Source organism: Panthera tigris, chromosome A2 (genome assembly GCF_018350195.1).
Source record: "Panthera tigris isolate Pti1 chromosome A2, P.tigris_Pti1_mat1.1, whole genome shotgun sequence".
NCBI lineage: Eukaryota > Metazoa > Chordata > Mammalia > Carnivora > Felidae > Panthera > Panthera tigris.
In genome coordinates, this window is record NC_056661.1 from 100489636 (window position 1) to 100509964 (window position 20329).

Sequence of the window (20329 nt, forward strand, 5' to 3'; positions counted from 1 at the left end):
AGCCCCGCATCAAGCTCTGTGGTGACAGCTCAGAACCTGGAGCCTGCTTTGGATTCCGTGTCTCCCTCTCTCTGTGCCCCTCCCCAGCTCCTGCTCTCTGTCTCTCAAAAAATAAATAAACGTTAAAAAACATTACAATCAAAGCCCCTAATGTACCCCTGCCTCTCTCTTCCTCACGCTCCACATGCAGCCCATCAGTAAGCCTGGTCATCTCTCCCTCTACCTGTGGAATCTGACTCCTTCTCAGCACCGACACCGTTAGAACTCGGGTGTGAGCCACCACTCTCACCAGGACTCTCCTTAAGTCCATTCTCCACACAGCAGATGGAAATATGAATGAGATCACATCACTCTTTGGCTTAAAACCTGCTGTCTGCCCACTGTAACTAGAACACATGCTGTATATTATGGCGGGCTACCAGGAGCAACACGTGCTCTCTCATCCCCATCCTCTCCACACCCCCAAACACCAACCCCACCTACCAGCTGCTGTTCTGTCCCCTGGTCATGTTAAGCTCCTTCCCACCTCAGCCTCTGCAATTTGCTATCCCTTTGTTAAGGTCATTCAGGTCTTAGTTCCAGTGTCATTTTTCAGGACTACCTCAGCTAAAGTATCTTTTTCCCTCCATCACTGTCACATAGCCCCATCTTATTTCCTGCACAAACTTTTATTAATTCTTAGATTATTCATTTATTTACTGTCTGCCTCCTCTGACTAGAATGAAAACAGACTCTGTGGGCCTAGAATAGTGTCTGGTACATGGAAGGTGCTCAGTAAATACCTGTTAATTGTAATCTAGATTTCCTGTAATGTCATCATCTGCCTGCCAAGTTAAAGGCCTAAAAATGTCATCTTGACTCACTGTCGCCAACATTCTTATCAAGTCTATCAATTCTTACTGATTCTACCTCACAAATACCCTTCCAAGTCTGGTTCCTTACTCTTCAGCTAGGCCTTTGTCTGTTCACTAGACTGTTATTAGATGAGCAGTGTCTTTTCCAAATCCCTTTCTGAAAAAAACAGCAGGTTTTATTACTTCAGGCCCCCCAAATGCCTTGAAACCTGCTAAATAAAGCTTAAGAACAAAACGCTGTTCATACGGCACCTCCTTTGTGAACTCTCCCTACATTCCCAGCCAGAGATGGCCTCAATGTCCTTGTACTGCTTGTGCTGTCTTTTATGACTTCACTATCATGCCAGTTCCTGGACGATGGAGCCTATACCTTTAGTTAACCAGCTTTAAAGCTTCAGCCACTAACCTAGTGTCAAACACATGTGGTGTGACAGAGAAGCCCTGTCATTGATTCTGGGGTGGATAAATGAACAAATCAGTTAACAAAGGGAAAAAAGACAGCAAATGCTGTCTTGTGAGTCTCTTCATTAAATCCTGTTTTTCTCCTTACACTATAAACACATGGGCTATATTTTTTTTTCATCACTGTAAAGTTTTCTTATTTCTTATAAGTTACCCATAAAAATCTATTAATTTACACTATTGACATTCTTACCACATTAGCAAGGAAAAGTATGATTTCAGTTAAAAAAAAAAAAAAAAAAAAAAGGCCCCTGGGTGGCTCAGTCAGTTGAGTGTCCAACTTTGGTGCGAGTCATGATCTCACAGTTTGAGTTCAAGCCCTACGTCAGACTCTGTGCTGACAGCTCAGAGCCTGGAGCCTGCTTCAGACTCTGTGTCTACCTGTCTCTCTGCCCCTCCCTGCTCATGCTGTCTCTCTCTCAAAAATAAATAAGCATTAAAAAAAAAAAGATATACGTCTGATTAAGAAATTGTTACTATTGTACCTTCACAGGAAGGATTCTCATTATTTTAGTTTTTAATGGCTATATAAGAAATGTGGAAATATTATTTATAATGAGAATGTTTGGTAAATTAGTATGGGTTCCATAATGTCTAAAAATAAGACTTATAGTTGCCAAAATAGAACTCCCTTTCCTAAGGACCTTTTGGAGAGGGTGGCTTTTAGTATATCAAAATAGGTTTTCTGGTGAGTTCAGATAAACATCGAGATTGCCTGCTATTCTCAAGGAATTGTTGGGCCTGGGGTGGAGAGACTATAAAGATAAATACAACTGTGACTCTCAGCTATTGAGGCAGAAATTCTCAATCTATTCATGGAAAATTAGAAAACCCCAACAATTACTATAATATAAAATGGAATAAATAAATTTCATAAATTCCATAACTACAAAGGTAAGTGAGATTTCAGTGAAGGAAGAAATATTAGGGAGGCCTAATGCACTAGATGAGCATTGAACCATGAACTAATGTTTCTTACTGTTTATACAGTTAATTCCTATATGATAAATTCCTGTGATATTCCTTGATAAAATCCTTCATTAAGAACATTTTAGTAAAAACTTGAAAAAAAAAGTTTTAGAAATCTAGAAGCAAATCATAGTATGAAACGACTTTCTACACAGGCATTTCAATGATAGATGATAAAGGGTTAAAAAAGAATGTAACTCGGCCTATGCTGTACTGTAGCTTTAATGGTAGTTAAAATATTTTGTTAAGTACTGTGTGCTATTTTTCCTTACACCTCATAGCCCAAGTATACTTAAAAAATGTGTTCCCTCTCCAAATACAGCTCTCTCCCTACATCAGGACTCTAGCATCTAGGCGGAATATAATTTGCAAAAAGGGGGTGTGGTTTGGACATCAATAAGTGAATTTTTACAGATTTGGATTATGAGCTATGTTGATACATTTTTACACAAAAGACTATGAAAGGCAGCATATTTATTTGTATTAGTTAGTGGGACTTTTTACTTTGTGAACTGAAAATAATAAGGAATTCATTTCAGACAAACATTAATTTCTCAGTATACTTGTCTTATTCAGTCCCCTTCCCTAAATATTTTAGGGTTCCTTTTAATGATGACTTTAGTTACTACTGTTTCTACCTTGGCATACTCTCTATATGATCCCAAAGTATCATCACCTAAAATAGCGTAACTTAAAGAGATATCAAACCATGTAGTCACCAAACGTGGTTACTCTCAAGTTGTGCTTTAGTCTGTGTTTTTAAGAACCACTGGTAACTTTTAACAGAATTCATCATGTTTTTGGTGTGTAGAGCTTGAGCTCCTATAAACCCAGGTTTGGGTTCATTAAAATTAAAGTCATTAGACTCTAGCACTTGGGGAAAGAGTTATAATTTGGAACTAATTATCCAATTGGGGGATTATCCACCTCCTTCTGTTCCTTTTTTTTTTTTTTTTTTTTTTTTTTTTTTTTTTTATCTTGTTGCCTTTCTGGGTAAAATTTGGTTATGAGTTGTAATGATGTTATGGCTACTTATTACCTTCTGCCAGTCTAGGAGCCTATTACTTACAGCTCAGGGGTATAAATCCACAGATTCATGGAGGGGGGGGTGCTGTTTTGAGTTTTTGTCATTCTGATCTTTTCAGGGAATAAACATTACAAGTAAGCAAGTAATTAGTCATTATTTTCTCATCGTCAATCATGGAAAGTGTTCTGTGTTGTGAAAACTGGAACCATATTAGCTACTTATTTTTCTAGTGGGCCTATTCTTTTTTGGTTTTGTAGGTATATTTTGAGAGCTATGAGTATGTAAGTTTCAGTTTCTTTAATCATCTCCAGTTTTGGTGACTCTTAATTTCAACCTAGTTTTAATAGATTCTTTTAGATTAAGTGTGTATTGAACTTAAATTTATTTGTACTGTAAAAATTATTTTAAAATTTGAATTTAGTTTTGGTTTCCAAGACTGAGGAATATGTTTATTTAGTGCACTGGCCTAAAGATAACAAAACACAAAAACACGCCGATAAAAATCTCCCCACAAAACCGCAATTCTATTTATATATTTGTCTTGAGTGACAACTAATTCACATATGCATATGGAAACACATATAAAATAATAACTAACAGATGGCATAGCTGCAAAGTAGGATTTATAAAGATTATTATCAGCTGGTGGTACTGAGATACTACTGTGGTTATGCTGACAGAAGACACAAAAATTATTTATTATAATAAACTGTGACACTAATATCCCCCCAACTTCTGTTTAACCGAAGTAGCTTATTGCATATTTAATATAAATTTCTTAATGACGACCTAAAACAATCTTACAGCCAATTTGTGCTAGGAAATTTAATAGGCAGCACTTGGAAAACAGTAATTGAGGTAGCAACAACAAAATGCTTGCTAAAATTGTTGAGTGCATAATACTAGAATCTCTGGAAAGTAAAGATTTGGGGGACTTTGTTCAGCCCATTTCCACTGTAGTACAGTGGATTTGTGTTTTTGTTTTTTTTTTTTTAATTTGTGTATTTGAAAATAGTTGAGTTACATCTGGAATTCACCGTTCAGTAATTTAGGAAACAAAAGTTTTGTTGTTGTTGAAATAGGCATGGAATGCACATATTAATGAAACATGTCCACTTTTCTTCTAATGTGTTTTTGTGCTTCCCTTAAGTCTTTTAACAGAACTAGAGGAGCCTTCTGATTCTATAGGGACTAATTTTCTTGTTTTTTATTTCAGATAGTCATTAAAATGAATGAAAATAGCCTTGAGCTTTGTAGATTCCATATGATGTAGACTTTGGCTATCATTTCTTAAAAGGGGAGTAAGATTATCCCATTAAAAACTGGATTCTGTGTAGAAAAGAATCGGGGTCGTGTGGTACAGGAAAATGGAGACAGACTGGGGCGAGTGATTCTCAAAAAGAGTTTTACATACTTTTCTCTACCAGATGTCAGGATTTCAGCTTTAAGAATTTTCTAGTATAACATAGTATCTAACTTTATTAATTTAAAGTACTGGGGTTATAAAGATGATTATGAAAGTGTTTATTCTTGCAAGACATACATAGTCCAAATACGGATATAATGAGTATTAATATTGAAGGCAGTTTAAACTGGTACAACCATTTTTGGAAAGCATTTTGGCAATAAGTATCTAGAGCCATAAAGACATTAATATCCTTTGACAGTAATTCCACTTCCAGGATTCTATTCTAAGAAAATAGTCTTTTTAATCCACAAGAAGGTCTATGTGTAAAAAAAGATGGCAATTCATTCAATGGACTATTTTTCAGTTTTCATACATGCAATTGATGGTTATTCTTCAATAAAAAATAGAGACTCTTGGTTTCATTATTTCAAATATATGAAGTACAAAATTGTATATACGGTATTATTGCTGCTATGTAAAAGCTGTGCAGAGAAAGATGATGTGGGACATAAAAGCATTAAGAGGAGTTGCCTTTGGGATGATAGATACAGGAGATAAATCATTCTTTCCAATGTTCTTATTTTCCAATTGTCTATAATGAGTGTATCTTCTGTTTTAAATGATAGTGAGGTCGGTGATGAGGAAACAATGTATTTACTCAAGGGCAGTTTTTGTTTAATAGAAGAACTATTTTATACGGCAATAAAAACAATGGAGTAGGCTACTGAGGATGATCTTCAGGAGATATGTTGGTACTTTTCTGCCTTGGCTCATTTAGGTTTAAGATCCCTTAATTAGTTGATCACAGAGCACCACATCTGATCACGATTTGTCAAAACATCTGTCCTCTCACTCAGGGGCCTTTCCAGCAGGGAGAAAAGTGAGGTGACTTGGAGGTTATTCTTCACATCTCATTGGAAGTCCCACGACCCCAACTTTTCTCATTGATCAACCTGTCAATGTCATTGTATTGGTTATAAAGTCGTATTTCCCCCTAAAACATGTTGCGGGCTCTTCATTTAAACATGTATTTGTCTAAAAACCTTGTTTCTTTGTTTCTATGATGTCGAGACTCTTAGTCGAACATCTTTATTTCTCCCTTTATAATAGTTTTTGAGAATATAATTTTATCAGATGAGTGCAAGGATCTTTGTTTTTTGTTTCCCCTAATATAAAACCCTTCCAAATATCTGATTGACGGGGAAGGGAAGCACAGTTGGATTACCAGTCACTTGGGAAGAAGATTTTGTAGAGTGAATTTTTCTCTTTATTTTCATTTGAATTACTGTATTGCAATAATATAGTAGAAAGTACATTTTGGGGAGCCTCTTCTGCTCACCAGATGTCTGATCAAGGACAAGTTAAGGTTCTATTCAACTTCAGTTCTTAGTCAATGAAGTAGGTGAATTAGATGTGGTATGTGAGGTTCCCTCCACTCCCCCCCGCCCCCGGAAGTCCTGGCTCTTGACCTTTTTGGAAAGTGAATTGGAATTTTGCCACCAAATGCCAATCTTTGTATTACTGCTATGATGATGGTGTGTGGGTGTGTGGACGGGAAGGTAGGGATCTGCTGCATTATGAAGATTTTAGGCATTGATTAAGCTTTTATACTTGTTAGAAAGGAATAGTCCAATAGTCCTTGTTGGTAAATTATCAAACTGAAAAAACGACTTCCAAAATCCTTGCTCTTGCTTCTAAGCTCTATCTTGGGCCACTGGTAAAGAACAATTGAAGCCCTGTATTATTTCTTAAAATCTATAAACTTTTTATATTAGACGATCAGATTAGCATAGGTTGTTGACTACCCAGAACACTGGCAAGATGAATTAACTTAAGGCATGTTTATCAGAGTTTGTAAAGATCTTTTCCAGAACCTCAAATTTGTATATTTTTTTCCCACTACCTCTTTGTCCTAATTTCAGTTTCACTGGAAAAAATTATAACTGAAAGGTCACAATTCTGATGTTTTCTGGTTTCCATTGGGGTTAACTAACACACTGCAACATAATGTTCATTCATCCTAGTCAGTAAGGCCAAACTATGTGAGGTGTATGAGAGCTGCCCCTGTTTCCATCCAAAATGCACATATGGTGTGGGTAAGCCAGTAATGGGAGTTTTACGCAATGTTTTTTGCTCATGTACACAGTGTGTTGCTCAGCACCAATTATTCCTTGCCAGAAACCCGCTAACCTGCTGCTTTTGTAGCTCTGCTTGATGAGGCTAGGTAGCTTAAAGTGACCACAATGATATTTATTTAACTTCACCGATCTTAGTTTGTTAAAGTTGTAGAACTTTAACCGCCTGCCTCCTCTGCTGATTTATTGCAATTGATTGCAATTAGAATCAGAGAATTGGAACCTTGTCATTGCATTGCACGGAGCCACGTCCGATCCAATGTATGTTTATTAGATATGTGGAGGAGGAAGAGGCAAAATGTGGAAATACTCACTTCTTTGCTTAGCGAATCTAGTTGTCCATCTCCAAATTAGAAAATATTATTTTTAAAAAGCAGATATTTTGTTGATATTTTGGTAGTTATTTTGTTGTCATTTTTCCAGTTTTCCCACTTTTATAGTTTTAAAAACCACAAAATCAGCAGGGTGAGAGGTCCATGTTGGGAGAACAACTGTTCCCTATTTCCCATAGCCATCTTTTTTCTAATCCCCTGTTTTTTAATTAGGAACAAATGGTTCTTATTTTTTCCTCCTTCGGTTCATGTTACAGTTGTAACTTCTTGTGACTATATAGGGAGTTTAAATTAAAGCCCAGCCATATTTATGTGGTCTTTACACAACCAGAGATTCTTTTTTGAAAGACAAATTTCATCTGGCTCTTTTGCATTGGAAAAGGAGCATGCAGATACGTATTTGGTCTAGTTGGCATTTTCTGAATATTCTCCTTTGTACCTTACTGAGGATTCTTGTTGTAAATACACTTAACTGAGGACGGACCAATATGAAGACACAGAAAAAATTTACACTTTAGTGAAGGTCAGCTAAGTTTATGTCAATTTTTACATTTCTTTCCAGACCTAGCAGGCACTGCTCCTTACATGTCTTTTTTTTTCTTTTCTTTTCTTTTTTTTTTTTTTTTAAATGAATTTCTGTGTTCTTCTACCCTGGTCAATAATTAACATGAATTTCCACCCATTCAAGGACTGTTTAATGTCCACTTTGGGGATGTCATATTCTTAGGAACATACCTTTTACATATTGCTTTTAAATTAAGAAATCATTATGGGTGTGAATTCATAAATTTTCTCTAACACCAGTTATATAATAGAAAGTCTGTGTACTAGAAACTCCTAATGTAAAAGCCAAAAGCCATAATTTTTTTTTTAATAAAAACAACCCACATTTTCTCTGCCTTGTTATGCCACTTGGAGAAGGAGAGAAGACTGGCATAAACTATACCTGAGAGCACAGTGATAATGGACTGAAGTGCCCACTCCATAGTAATAAAAAGCCTATGAAAACTTTCTCAGACCTTTTGAACTGAAAAGAGTGTGCAAACTGTTGCATAATCATACTTATTAAGCTGGTTTTGGTTGGAGACTAATTGTGAGAACATGCTGTTTGTTCATCTAGATATTCTGGGTCTGTCATCACTAGATCCAGCCGGTCCATCAGAGTATATTTCTATCTCATTGCCTTAGTCCTGCAAAGATTGCCTTCCCTGAATGGTTTTACAGCTTGACTGAATAACTCTGTGAGAAACTTGAGTGGAATACACTATAACATTTATTATGAAGGAATTACTAAGACATTGTCTACTACGTCACGTGGTCTCCCCTGCGTCAAGTCCCACTTAGGTTTTCTGGTTTCTTACTGCTTTTATATCCGTAGAAATTATTTTGCTTTTCCTGAGGTGGTAATATTCCCTTTTCTCAGGGCCATTGTGAAGTCTGTACCTCATCATTTTTTTCTGTTTTCCTTTGGCAGGGGGAAGCTCAGACCTAAATTTACAGCTTAGTTTTAGTAATTATTTAGGACCCTAGAGGATATGATCTGCATACTTTATTTTCCTCTTCTCTAGGCTCCTGTATTTTTCCTGGGCATGATCTTTGAATTTATTTTGAATCTTTTTGTCTGTTTCAGATTCCTTGGGTGGAGAAAAGGATTAAAATTTGCACACATATATTTATGCAACACTTATATAAGTCTATCTCTTCTGCATGGTTATTATTTTTCTAGGTTATAAGAGATATATATGCACACATACACAATTTCAATTTTTTTATTCTTTTTTAAAATATGTGATAAAATTATACACGAGCTTTTTACTGTGAGGATATATGGACACAGGGCACTTATTTAACGTCTCTCCCATGCCTCGGGCTCACACACTGATCTCCAGTCAGTGTGATTTCTTCAGGATTGTTGTTGACTGGAGGATAAAGGTAAAAAGAGCCTCCTTGCCAGATCAGTAACTTTGTCCAGCTGCTTCCAGGCAGAGGGTACCTTAGGCACCTGCAACCTGCTTGCCCCATCAACCACTCTGTGGCTTCCTTCTACACACACTTTTTCTTCATGCTCTAGACATACTTTTTAGATGGTTTACCAGATTTTAGATACAAGTATGGAAGACCTAGGAAGAGTGACTACCTGACTTAGAGATCTTGTCTTTGGGGTCATTCTTCACAGTAGCAGATTCACAGGACCCCTGCAGTAGCATGGAGAGCTGCCAGAACATGAGCTGTATCACCAGACCTCGAGCTTAGATCTTGGCTTCGCCATATACCAGTACCTTTAATAATACTTAGCCTCTTTGATCTTCATGTCCCTTTGCTGTAAAATGGGAGTGGGGATACTTACCTTGCAGGGTTTTGTAAGAATTAGATGAGTCAATATGTAATTTTTATTTATATGTCTATATGCACCGTGTCTGACATATACTGGACCCTCTAAATGTTTCAATTGGAAGGAAATTATGGCTAATGCCTTGAAAATCATGCCAAAGTAAGGTTAAAGGGATTAAATCAGGAATTGTGCCCAGATGAAAGTTACAGACACCTAAAAGGCAGCAGCTTAAATTTAGGGCTTTATTTGTCCCATGTAATGACAAGGCTCTTGGAAGGTGGTGGAGGCACTGTTTTAGGAACTCAAGCATATCAAGGCCAATGTGCTATGAATCTTGATCTTTTCCTCGTGGTTTGCAAGACAGCTATTGCAGCTCCATCCATTATATCCAGTTTCCAGGAAGTTGGGGAAAGGAAGGATGGTGAAGGGAGAATAAAAGTGCCGGTGGCTCAATCAGTTAAGCATCCACTCTTGATTTCGGTCTAGTTCATGATTTCGGTCTAGTTCATGATTTCATGGTGCTTGAGATGGAGCCCTGAGTTGGACTCCCCACTGACAGTGTGGAGCCTTTTTGGGATCCTCATTCATTTTCTCTCTCTCTCGCTCTCTCAAAAAAGTGAAAAAATAAATAAACATGAAGAAAAAAAGTGCCTGTGACCAGAAACTTTCCAAAACCTCTCTAGCAAGATTTATTGGCCCTAATGTGTCACATGGCTACCCCTAATGGCAGTGGAGCCTGGAACATGGTTTTAGCTTGGTACTTTGCTACCCCCAGCAAAATCAGCACTCATTAATGAGGAGGAAAGCAAAGATGAATATTGGATGGACTGCAACACTCTCTGATATAGATATCATCCTATTTTGCTTTTAGTAGCTTCATTTTTCTAACAATAGACATGGGTGTAGAGGGAGTGAGAGGGAGGGATGTAGAGAGAAATACCCATTGGTGATAACTAGACTCTATTGGAGGCTAGAGGTCTTTGAGTAGTCAAAGGGGATGGGAAATAAAGAAGGATATTTACTTCATTATTACCTTTTGAACCTATGATAAGTTAGGCATGGTGCGGGTAGGAATTTTACATATATATCTCATTAATTTTTACAGATGAGGTAGGCTATATTATCTATATATTTCACTGAGGAGGCAATCAAGTGTCAAGGATATCAGTTTCCCAAGGTCACACAACCAGTGACAGTAATGGAGCCAGAAGTTGGACTTGCACCTGACTAACCACAGAATCTTTGCTTTGCACTGCATGGTTTTCCTGTATAACTCTCAAGAAACCTGCTCTTGCACTCGGCTTTTATTTTCCATAGTGCCTTGTACTACTGGGGTCCATAATAACTACATTTGACCTAATTATTTGTGTACAGAATTAAACTGAACATCATGTAAAGAGCTGCTGGTTGCTGAAGGTTATATAGACGAGGCTGGTGCTTCCCTCTCATCATCACCACTCAGCTGGTGGTTGCTGCCTCTGTGTTTCTGCCTCTAGAGTCAGTAGCCCCTAGGGACATTCCTTAGGACAAAGGGAATATGGCAAAGCCCCAGTGACCATTCTCAGGAAGCCAGAATTCAAAATTGGAAGCTGATAGGATGATGTGACATGGAGACAGGTATCTTCTCAAGTCAGTAGCCAGGGAATTATCCTTGACTTTTTCTACCTCTCTCTCTACTCTAAAGCCAGTTGGTCACCAAGTCATTTTGTTTCTACCTCACCTGCCCTTTCCACTACCTCCCCACCACAGCTGCAGTCATTCAGACTTGATTATCTCCCACGCGGACTGCAGAGAAGAGTTTCTGAAATGGCCTCCTTATCTTCAGATTTTGCCATCATTCAGTCCATTTGCCCACAGATCTGACCACGGAGCTGCCTTACCTGATGACATCAGGGGCTCTTCAGCTGCTTACAGAACCAAATCCAATGACTTTGAGGCGCGTGCGCCATCATTACCTGGCCTTGCCCCGTTGTGGTTTACAGTTTCTTACCATGCTGGGCAGAAATCACACTTGTGCAGAAGGGCCACTGAAGCAGATCAGAAGGAGGTGTACCATTTTTAGCTGGATAAATTTCCATGGGTGTTACTTTTTTTTTTTTTTTTTAACCTTCACCTCATGCCTATCAACACTGAGAACCAAAACCAGTATTGTGTGCTTTCAACTTAGTTGGAGTTTTGCTCTGAAAGAAAAATGGGTTCAGATTCTAGCCTAAGGTTATTTAGTCACCAAAACATCCTATTAGTAACTTAGCATTGGTATCTTTATCATTGCCTAAATAAAACCTGATTAGCCTGGTTAATAAGTTATAATTCCCTAGCTTCTTACCAAAGAGCATATTTGAAATATCAGACCATTTCATTTATTTCCATAAATACTTCATGAACACCTATTTTGGACAAAACTCTGTTAAACATTGCTCTCCATGTCTGAAAATTTCTGGATAACTACTCTGTTGAAAATTTGTGGTTAAAAAAAAAATCATACTGCACTTCTAAAAGCTCATCGTTGCAAAATCATGTAAGACAGTTGACCATAACTGAAGCCCCGGATTAGAGGCTATAACTGTGTTTTCAGCGGTAATTGTCCCTCTAGCCAATTTTAGGACCAACCATCAATTAACCAAATGAATCAGTTAACCACTGCTTTCCTTAACAAGTTAAGTGTTACGGAGTTTTACTAATGCAGAAAGGTGGTACCCCGGGAGAGTATGAGATTGGAAAATGATTTATTATGAGAAGTATAAGGTTAAATTACATATAAATTACAGATGAAAGCATAATGTGAGAATGTTTTCTTTTTCTGAGGTATTACTTAATCTCATAAGTGATTTAAAGGTGTATTCTGTGTGCATCTCATTTTTTTAAGGTGTTGATTATGAAATTTATAATTCTATTAACCTTTTGGTTTTGGTTCCTAATATATTGCCTGCAATTGTCAGTCAAATCAAAACCCAAACTTGAAATTAAAATTGTCTAACAACAAAGGAGAGACCAAAAAAAACTCAACTGGCATTTAAAAAAAAAATTACGCCTTGTAAATTTTGAATGTTCAGATTTGAGGATTAAATACTGGCACCTCTCTGTCACTTATTTTTCTACTAATGATCATCCCTGCCTCAGCTTTTTAAAATGGTCTGTTGGGTTTCAGTTTAGCATGCAAGCCCTTAAGCTGTCTTTTGTAGTTTCATAAGGGCCAAGAGCTTGTTAGCCTGGAATTTAGTGTATTTTGATAGTCATTTGTTTTTAGTTATTCTTTTCTTGATTTTTTGGAACTCTTTTCATGAGGAAACTCCATGATTCTTACCAATTAGTCATAACCAGTTCGGATTTAGAAATTACATAATTTACTACTTTGGAACACTACTTTGTTCAAAGACCAAATGGTAAAGATGTGGATATTTCACTGAATATAGGGTGATGTGGCTAATAATTAGATCCTCAGAGAAAAAAATAAAACTCCTGAAATTTGTGGCAGGATCAGAAATGCGGCCAGGGAAAACAAGTAGTTTAATAAATAAATACTTGTTATTAGCGAAAATTGAGCATGACCTTCTTAGGATTCAATCCTTGTTTTTAGTGGTGTAGTTTGTGTTTTCACTGTGTTCATTAACACAAAGAACAAGTAACTTCTCTAGTGGCTTGAGATTGGACTCACAGGAAAACATTAGGTAGTAATTAAGAGCAAGGCTTTTTTTTTTCCTTAGTTTGTGAAATTTTAAGTATACTTCCTAATGCGGTCACTACTTGCCACATGTAGCTATTGGGAACTTGCAATGTGACTATTCTGAATTCTGATGTGCTAGAAGTGTAAAGTATATACTGGGTTTTAAAGGCTTGGCATGAAAAAAAGATCGCAAGTATCTCAATAATATTTTATGTTGAGTACACGTTGCTATGATAATCTGGATATACTGGGCTGAAAAAAGAATATTAAAATTAATTTCACCTTTTTCTTTTAACTTTCTTACTATGGTTACCAGAAAACTGAAAATCACATATATGGTTCACCTTAAATTTGACTGGACTATGCTCATCTACTAGGCTAAAAAAATTTTTAATATGTATAGTTAATATTGGTTATTAACAACATATTTGACTCAGATTTTTAACATCTTGAAGAGACCGTTTTGGGGGCAGTTTGGGAAGCCCATTTATTCTTTTGTTCCGTGCAAGGGTTGCAGGTTGAAGCAGCTGTTCTTTGGAATTGCCAACCCTGTTCAGTTGACTGATAGCAATCGATAGATAGTTATGGAAGGAATAAATGCCTCTTTGTTGTCACACAGCCTAAGTGAATGAACTGCACCTACTGTTTCTCTCCTTTCCACCTTTCTTCCCCTGAGGGCTTTGACGTCGTTAATAATTGGTTGATATTTATAGTAACATAAATCTAAACGCAGGTTTTCAAAGACCCAATTCATATATTACCATATACTATAAATGATGGTATGTCGTAAGTTATCATGGCTTATCATCTTATATACAACCCTTGGCTAATATTCTGTCACTTATTATATCATTACATATTATTACTGATGATAATATCTATAACCAAAAATGAATTTTTCATACTGTGCTTTTATAAGAAACCAGCCGAAGCAGAGTCTGCATGTAGTAAGAGCTGGGACACAGGCACTTATTAATAATCAGCCTCTTTTCCAGTGAGATTTAACTATTTCCTTTGTGGGGGAAAAATCATAGAAGAGCTGTGTGTATTTTATTTTAAATTCTTTAATTTATGAACTGTTTGACACCACCCTAAAACGTTTTGGAGCACTGAGATTAGTAGAATGAGGTCACGTTATGTTAGGCAGAGAGGCCATTGAATAGGCGTTGATAATAATAAAACCTGTAAAGGTCATTCTGTGAAGATAAATGTAATATTTGAATTAGTCAGTCATTTGATTTCTCTAAAAACGTAATAAGTTAATCTTGTTCCAAAAAAAAAAAAAAAACCCTCCAATACTGGTAGTTTTCTTTTTAATGCCTTTCCTCTTAGGCAATCTTTTGTACATCATGCAAAGGACCATACAATTAGCATGAAATGAGAGAGTGCTTTTTAAATTTGATGAATAAGGGCTCTTTTTTCTCCAGCTGATATGCATGCAAGGTGGAGGTCTGTATCTCACCAGCAGACTATTTGGTATCTATCCTATAAGTAGCTCCCAGTTTATATGTGTGCCTTAATGAGGACAGAGGTGTGGAAGTAATAAAAAAAAAAAAAAAAAAAAAGAGCTGAAATTGCATAAAAAATAGCTCAACGCTTTAGCGTAAACGCTGCAAGATTCCCAGATTTGGACAGCTGGGCTTTCCACCTTGCCCTGGATTCCAAAGATGGCCGTGTCATCCTTTTTTTTTTTTTTTTTTTTTTGGCAGTCAATTGAGGACATATTAGTAAGACCTCCGTGAGCATGAAAAACTGTTTTTGGTGCTGGTGGGGTTGTCTTTTCTGTCATTTATCACGAAAAGTATTATTTGTTAATTTTTTTTTCTAAGTGTTACTCCTTTAGAAAAGTTTTTATACCTCTATATTATTATGGGCTGTTGGCTCTACAGAAATACTTGTCTTTGAAGTTGGAGTATTTACAATATGTTAATGAACATTATTCTTTTTTTTTTTTAATGTTAATATACTGTTTCATTAGGTAGGAGTGGATGCTCCGCTCCTTGCTGTTTTAAATGGCACAGTGTTTAAGAGATTCCTGGTATTGCTGGGAAAGTTTTTATAACTTACCAGTCATTTTTGTTATGGGCTTCATTATTCCCTCATATGTAGCTAAAGCATTTCCAATTGCATAAAAGAAGGCAAAATGCCACAAATAAGATAAATAGGTCATTAATTGAGCCAACTCTTTCCTCTTAAGGTACTACCATAACTAGGACTTCCAGATGTAGCAAATAAAAAACAAAAAAAACAAGATACCCAGTTAAGTTTGAATTTCAGATATACAACAGATTTTTTTTTAGCAGAAGTTTATCCCGTGAAATATTTGGGTCATACTTAGGCTACAAAAGTCATCTATATTTGATCTGGCAACCATAACCATAGTTCAGCTTTCTTATTAATTCAAAGAACTCCAGAGCTATGTTAATTCTATGCTTGGATGTTCTCTACAATGCTGATTGCTGACCGTCCCACCACAACCCAGTTCTTAGGGATATCATAATATAGTTACAATTCTTGGAAGCTCAAAGTGCTTCCAGTATGTTTTCTCATTTATCCACACATTGGAGGAAGATAGAAAAGGGCACACTCTATTCTTATCTTGCCTGCTTTTCATTTTAATAAAAAGGAGAAAGTAGTCTCTTACAAAGTGATAAGGCTTATTCTGAAAGCTAAGAGACCACCTATAGCAGAATTTGGATTATCCTCCTTACCCGTGTTTTTGGTTCATTTAGTAGGAACTCTCTAGCAGATTTTTCAAACTTCAAAACAAGTGAATTCAGAGAGAACATGCATATTCAGTGTATTTTATAAATGAGGAGGGCAGGTGAAAAGTGACTTTTCCAAAGTGAACACTGCCATCCAAGTGAAAGATTTTAAACTTCCCTATGCTCTCCCTTCTCCTCCTACCTTGCCCTCCACATAACAGATGCTGAGAAGAGCCACTCAAAATGCACGTCCTCATCCCTTGTCATCTGCATTATTACTGAGGTTTCCTAGGTGATATTTCTTCCTCCAACCTCACTCCCTACCAAACTGACAGCTAACAGCAATTTTTCTAAAACATAAATCTCACCACACCACAATCTTACACAGTCTGTTTCAGTGACTACTTATCAGAGAAAGTCCATGCTGCTTAGCATGGCATTCAGTGCCCTTCCTGATCTGGGCTCTACTCAATTCCCTTTCTTTTACTTCTTCCTCAGCACTTGATGCTACAGAAATAGCAAAATATTTGAAATGCTTCAAACATGCCACTTTATTATCTCCAGCTTCTTCATTATCTCCAGCTTTTTGTGTATTGTTCCCTCTGACCGGAATGTATATCTCCTTATATCTTCCTAGCAAAATCCTGTTCATCTTTGAAAACCCTGTATAGGCATCATTTGCTCTGGGAGACTTTCCCTGATCACACTTCCGTATCCTTACAGTGAATTCTGTTCTCCTACTTCAACTTTTGCATACACTTGTGATATCACATACACCACAGTGTATTGCAGTGGTTTACTCACATGCCTTTGTGCTGTAGAAGTTTGCTAAGTTTTCTGAGGACAAGACATCATCATCATCATTGCCAAATCTCTGGTTTCTAGCACAGAGCCTGGAAAACAACAAGCATTTGGAGATGTGTTTGAGTTCCTGAAATGATTGGTCCTCCACTAGATCAAACTTTAGGTAAATCCAGTCCCCTTGAACTGGTCCCATGCTTTAGCTGCTCCCTGACACAAGTTTTGTCCTTTCTTTCACAGCAGTTGGTAGATAGAGAAGTGACTCAATTATCAGCTGAATGACTAATCTACCAGTGCTGTTTATTAGTTAACTGTGGAGTTTTTTTATAGGGTAAAGTACTCCCATACAGAGGGGTGGTTGTGGCAGCCTTACATAATAGAGTAATAGAAGTTTGCCTTCAGGTTCTGTATCTCCTTTTGTTTCTTGTGCTTTCTACCTCTAAGGCTGCCCATCAGTCTTTTTGGGGTGGGAACTGTGTCATGGGATGGAGGTCAGGAGGTGGGGGGCAGGGCACTAGATAAGGAAGTAGTGATTCTTACTATAGTAGCCTGACATTGCTCCTTTTCTGGACTAGTCTTCAAACTTATCTGTCTTTATGTTCCATCCCCTTGGGACCTACCCAATCATGGAAGTTAATTAATAAATTAATTCACAACAAGATATTCAATTATATTGACAGCTTAAAGTGTAACTCCTCTCAGATAACACTTGCATTTTAATGAATGCTTTTAATCCCTATTTCCAAAGAATGAATAATACTGGCATGATACACTGTATAGTAAATATATACTTCATAATACCAAGGAAAAAAGTGTGTTTGAAAAAACTGGGGATCTTTTCATCTCCCCTCAAATAGTATTACCTAGGTGCTATCTGTAAAGTGTATATACATGGATGAATCAGGAATTGCATTTGACTGCCTATAATGGACAATCATAAACTGGTGGTTTCAACGAATCAGGGTTTGTTTGTTTTTTCCATTGAAAAATGTCCTGGGTTCAGCAATTGAGGGCCAGTACAATGGCTCCATGATACCATCAATGTACTAGACTTCTGTCTTTCTGCCCCACCACCCTTAATGTGTGGCTTTAAAACACCAGGTTGCCTCCTGATTACCAGATGGCTGCTGCATCTCCAGCCATTAAAGGAGGAGATTGAGGCAAAAGCAAGCCCCCTTTAAATAGCTTTTCCAAAAGCCCAATTCAATAGCTTTCACTTGGCTGTCTTTACTAGTAGGGATGGTTGGGAAATGTTGTTAGCTAGGTATATTGCCGAGATACTTACCTATAATTAAGAAAGAAGGGAAACAGCCCACTGATAGACAACTAATAATCTTACAACCAAATTAGGGCAAATAATGTGTTATCTCGTTTTTATGGGATCAATTCAAATAAAAAATACTTAGAAAAAACAGCTTATTGTAGTTAATATTATAATAGATTTTCCTATAAGATGCAGTTTTTAAAATTTTTTTATTTAAAACAATTTATTTTACAAATTTTTTAAAGTAGGCCCCACACCCAACCCTAAGATCAAGAGTCACATGCTGTGCCTACTGAACCAGCCAGGCACCCCAAGGCACTCAACTACTATGTGACTCAAACTTGAATTCGGATGTATCAGACTCAACCCAAACACTTACTGCCAAGTCAGTGAATCAGAATTGGGAGCTCCAGTTCTGCCACAGGCTTGCAGAGCCCCTAGTTCTGAAGTAACTGTAGCTAGGTCAGTCCTCAGGGACACCATCCCAGCCAGCCTCTGTCTGTGTGCACACTGTCATGCTTGCACGTGCCAGGGCTTAGCTGCCACAAAAGTCTGGGATCCAGAAAATAAAGGAGATAACCCAACCTATCTTGCCCCCTACTCTGCCTGCCTTATTGCCCATGAAGTCCTCCTGAAACCCAGCTTCCCAATGACCCTTCTCCTCAGCACCTGCATAACCGGTGATACAAACCCTCACTCTTCAGGAATCACTGACCAAGTTAGAGGGAATTACGTTTCAAAGTCAGTTGACCCAGACAGATCATCAAGGCCTTTAAAGGCCAGATCTCAAAGTTCAACTTGTATTTTGTATGTGATTAGCAGGTCACTCGCTAACAAGAAGTAGACGAAAGAATCAGTGGTTTTCCATCAAAACACAAAGAAGGAACATTATTATAAGGTAAAATTTCTATATATAATGACCGTATAGTCATGTCACTTTTGAAGGAAACGTTGTAAGTGCATTGCAATATCTACCAAACATTTTCTTGTTCTATCTATGGCAATTCTTAGCACTAACGCTAATGAGGACTTGGCTTTGGATATAGCAGCTAGCAATTTTTTAGAAAACCAAATTTGGTGAGGAGGGTAAATTATATAGGAAATAGATTTTGGATGAAAATTTTAAATTGTCATATAATGAACAGTAGCAATGACATACCTACATTTAACAGGCAGTCTAATTCTATCAGTAAAAGCTGGTTATAGGTTTGGGGAACAGGTGATTTCTATTTGACTTCAAATTTTAAATGTATTCATTCAGCAAATGATTTTTAAGCATCAGCATTGATCGTACTTCTGCATTATCCATGGCAATGTGGGAGAGGTATACAAATACACTCAGTGAGTGCAGGTCATTTGACTCTCTGGATAAAAAATTAAAGCTCATTTTACTTTTTATAAATGTAAATGAACAGAAAAAAAGGCTGAAGCCTGAGCTAGAAATAAAACCATAGTGCTTTAGGTCCATATCATGGGTCTCGCTGAAATAGCACATTTCATTTTTATTCTAAAGAAAGATACAGTTAATAATCTGATATCCTTTTGAAAATCAATTCCCTATACTTCATATCAGTGATGAAAAATATTTACGATGTAAAGGTATATGTTAATTTTATACCAGTCCTAATAAAAGCTAAGAAAAAGATGCAGTATCAGCCTTCTGGATGTCCTTGGTCAGGTAGAATTTAAGGTCTTGAGTCATGGACGACTCATCCTTTTTCCTTGCATTTAATTATTTACTAAGTCCTGTCAGAGAGTGTCTTGTTTGTCCTTTCCTTTACCTCTCCTGGCATAGGAGATCAGACCCTATCATCCCTCATCTGATTTATTACAGAGCCTCCTGACAGATCTTTCTCATGGCTTTTGCCTTTCTGGTATATTCTTTACATGGTGTCAGAATTTTGTACTTAAGAAAGGAAAAAGAAAGAAAATAGTTATATTCCCACCTCCCCCCGTCCCCTGTCAAACATCTAGTGTCACCTGTTACTTAACAGAACCACATAAAACTGAGCTTGGCATTTACCAGTGAGCCTGCAGCTCCTGCCAGGCCCCTCCAGGGCTGCATTCTATTACTTCCACTTCCCAGACATGCCTCCTGCTTGCATAGCTCTCTGCCTTGCTTGCTGGGCACATGGTGGAATGCCCTTTCCGCAGTAGCCACAGTGGAGGTCAGCCCTGACCTTCAAGCCTAGCCCAGAATGTAACTGTTTTCCCTGGTCCCCCCATCGGAAGCCAGGTCTCTGTTTTAGGCACTCCCACACTAAGTGGGCCTTTACTTCTATAAGGCATTTAAAAAATTTAGTTCTGTGTCCTAGTGTCTTTGTCCCTTTGTGTATGTGTCTCTCTCCTTCTCCCTCCTTCCACCCCCTTTCTTCT

At 37.4% G+C, this 20329-nt stretch overlaps 1 protein-coding gene across 1 annotated transcript in view; it reads left to right on the plus strand.

Moving 5' to 3' along the window:
* Positions 1–20329, plus strand: part of UMAD1 (UBAP1-MVB12-associated (UMA) domain containing 1) — a 216857-nt gene that overhangs the window by 143116 nt on the left and 53412 nt on the right. The window lies entirely within an intron of this gene.